Below are 3,754 nucleotides of genomic sequence, written 5' to 3'. Positions count from 1 at the left end.
ATCTGCTCCCAAAGAAATGCAATTATCAGAAATCAACCTCTCTCACCCATTTCTGCCCTAAGCAGCTTTTGCCCACTGGTGAATTTCACATTGTACTGAGAAAGTCAGCAACTAATACTAATAACAATAAAATATGTTTGTATTTTTAGATGACTTTTTCCACTGGGGACTCCCTGGTGAGAGCCAGGCGCTGAGCAGAGTGAGCTGGAAATAGAGAGCGAGAAAGAGACCTGGCCGGCTGAAGCCTTTTCTTGACAGCTAATTTCCATTTTTTGGTATCAAGGGTTCTGTGCCAGTAATTGGCATGCAGATTGTGTCTGATGGGCCTGTTATACAGAATAAAGGAATCTGCTCGTTAGAATAAGCCAACCCCAGGCTGATGGATGGGGCATAAGGAGGTCATTGCGAAAGAGAAATTGTGTGTGTGTGTCCCTGTGCGTGTGTGTGTTTCACAAGAATTCCTACCCCCTCCTCTTTCCCTCTTTATCCAGCAAACTCTAATCTTTCAAATTGCATTGAGACAAATGTTGCTCCGTTTCTCTCCCTCTCTCTGTTTTTTTCCTTGAAGGGATATTTGATGGAACCCACTCTAGGTTTTAATAAAGTATGGGGGCAAAGGAGAAATTAAAGCAGTGTCATGGTTTGTTAGCAGCCCAGGATCGTCCAGGATGGGCCCAGGCTACAAATTATACTCTGGAATTAATTGGCAGAAGGTAGCTCTCCTGTCCATCATCCTTAATCCAGCAGCTATGGGACAGCAACAGGAAAATGTGGCTGTTATCCATCTCTTTTTTTGCTTTGTCTAAGTCATTGGTCTGATTAGTTGGTTTTCCTTGGTCCCCACCTCACCCATCCATTAGCAGGTAACAGCTATCTGCTGTTACCTCTTAATGCTAGGCATCCTCTTAAGGGAGGCTGCTCCCAGTTCATCTGTCCACCTTGGGAGACAGGGGTCAACAAGAAGGCTTCCCAGGGGCTGGGGTTGTGGCTCAGTGGTAGAGCACTCACCTAGCACATGCGAGGCCCTGGGTTCCATCCTCAGCAACACAAAAGAATAAATAAGTAAAATAAAGGTATTGTGTCCAACTACTACAACATATATATAATTTATGTGTATATATATATATTTTTTTTTTTTTAAAAAGAAGGCTTCCTATACCTATGGGAAGCTGCAAGAGAATTTAACTTTCTTTTTCATAGCTATGTTGAAATTGAAACCACTGCAGAGTTAACTCTTTAATTTTTTTTGTTGTAGTTGGACACAATACCTTTATTTAATTAATTCATTTATTTTTATGTGGTGCTGAGGATTGAACCCAGCTCCTCGCACGTGCTAGGCGAGGGCTTCACCACTGAGCCACAACGCCAGCCCCAGAGTTATCTCTTATCAACACAACATATGTGTGTTAGACTACTATCTCTAGGATGAGTTTTAAAGAAATATAAAGAAGAAGATGGCTCTCTTTATATCAAAGAAGACATTTGACATTTGTTTTTTAGGGCTTGGCTAGCTTCACTTAGCATAATCTGCTCTAATGCCATCCATTTCCCTGAAAATTCTATGATTTTGTCGTTTCTTAGTGCTGCATAATACTCCATTGTGTATAGCTGCCACAATTTTTTTATCCACTCATCTATTGAAGGGCATCTAGGTTGGTTCCACAGTCTAGCTATTGTGAATTGTGCTGCTATAATCATTGATGTGGCCGTATCCGCTTCTTTGATATAAAGAGAGCCACTAAGAATAGAACAGGAAGGAAGAGCATGAGGAAAAGACTAACAGTAAACTAAGACGAATGGGGGGAGAGAAAGGAAGAGAGAAGGGAAAACATATGGAAATGGTAGGAGACCTTCAGTGATACACAAAATTATAAGAGGTTATGAGGGGCAAGGGGGTGGGGGGAAAAAGGGGAGAGAATGAACAACAGCAGAGGAGGTAGAGAGGGAAGATGGGAGGGGAGGGGAGGGGAGGGGGGATAGTAGGGGATAGGAAAGGTAGCAGAATACAACAGTCACTAATATGCCATTATGTAAAAATGTGAGTATGTAACAGAAGTGAGTCTGTATTATGTATTTGGGGAGTTCAAAACCCAATTGAGTCGAATGTATGAAAGATGATATGTCTTGAGCTCTGTAATGTTTTGAACAATCAATAAAAAAAAATAAAATAAAATAAAAATAAAATAAAAAAAAAAGAAGAAGATGGAAGAACCAGCCAGCTTGCCTGTACATGGTTCCTACTCCCAGATGATAGTAGAGGATGTTGGCACTTTCTTGCTTGTTTGGGATGTGCCAGAACCTTGGTCTCAATGACATTTAGACAGTTTGGGGAGTTTCTTACTGTCAGCCCACACTTAGCTTCCCCCAAGAGCTCAGACCCCTGCCTCTTTGTACAACGGAGAAGATGTGTTTGTATTCAGTAGATCTGACTCTGTCTTTCTTAAGCATTCTTGCATGTCTGATGCCAGAAATCTTTAGGATTGTACCATTTCAAGTTAGAAAGGAGTAATCTTTTCCTGCCTGGTTCTTTTCTCTCTGAATACAAAAATTGAGTTTACCTTGATTATTAAGATGAAGTTTTGCATCTCACTCCAGTAAGATTGGCAGCCATTATGAAGTCAAACAACAACAAGTGCTGGTGAGGATGTGGGGAAAAGGGTACACTTGTACATTGCTGGTGGGACTACAAATTGGTGTGGCCAATTTGGAAAGCAGTATGGAGATTCCTGGGAAAGCTGGGAATGGAACCACCATTTGACCCAGCTATTGCCCTTCTCGGACTATTCCCTGAAGACCTTAAAAGAGTGTACTACAGGGATACTGCCACATCGATGTTCATAGCAGCACAATTCACAATAGCTAGACTGTGGAACCAACCCAGATGCCCTTCAATAGATGAATGAATTAAAAAAAAATGTGGCATTTATACACAACGGAGTATTACTCAGCACTAAAAAATGACAAAATCATGGAATTTGCAGGGAAATGGATGGCATTAGAGCAGATTATGCTAAGTGAAGCTAGACAATCCCTAAAAAACAAATGCCAAATGTCTTCTTTGATATAAGGAGAGCAACTAAAAACAGAGCAGGGAGGAAGAGCATGAGAAAAAGATTAATATTAAACAGGGACGAGAGGTGGGAGGGAAAGGGAAATTGCATGGAAATGGAAGGAGACCCTCATTGTTATACAAAATTACATATAAGAGGATGTGAGGGGAAAGGGAAAAATCAAGGGAGAGAAATGAATTATAGTAGATGGAGTAGAGAGAGAAGATGGGAGGGGAGGGGAGGGAGGATAGTAGAGGATAGGAAAGATAGCAGAATACAACAGTCACTAGTATGGCAATATGTAAAAAAGTGGATGTGTAACCGATGTGATTCTGCAATCTGTATTTGGGGTAAAAATGGGAGTTCATAACACACTTGAATCAAATGTATGAAATATGATATGTCAAGAGCTTTGTAATGTTTTGAACAACAAATAAAAAAAGATGAAGTTTTGAACTTTTATTTACAGTATTTGTGGCCCTCCCAAAGCTTTATGACCTTGTGTATGATAGGACTTTTGACAATAAGGTGTAGGAAGCTTTTATAAGGACCTCTCTTTAAAAACATTTGAACAGAATATTATAATATTTAAAAAATTATGGTAACTGATGCATAAAACATAAGAATCATTCATATTAATGGGATACCATATACCATTTTGACACATGGATTCATTGCATAATGTTTAGATCAGGTTAAAATTT

This window comes from Ictidomys tridecemlineatus, unplaced genomic scaffold, assembly GCF_052094955.1.
Source record: "Ictidomys tridecemlineatus isolate mIctTri1 unplaced genomic scaffold, mIctTri1.hap1 Scaffold_613, whole genome shotgun sequence".
NCBI classification, from domain to species: Eukaryota; Metazoa; Chordata; class Mammalia; order Rodentia; family Sciuridae; genus Ictidomys; species Ictidomys tridecemlineatus.
The sequence above is the reverse complement of the archived record's forward strand: the minus strand, read 5'-3'. Positions refer to the sequence as shown.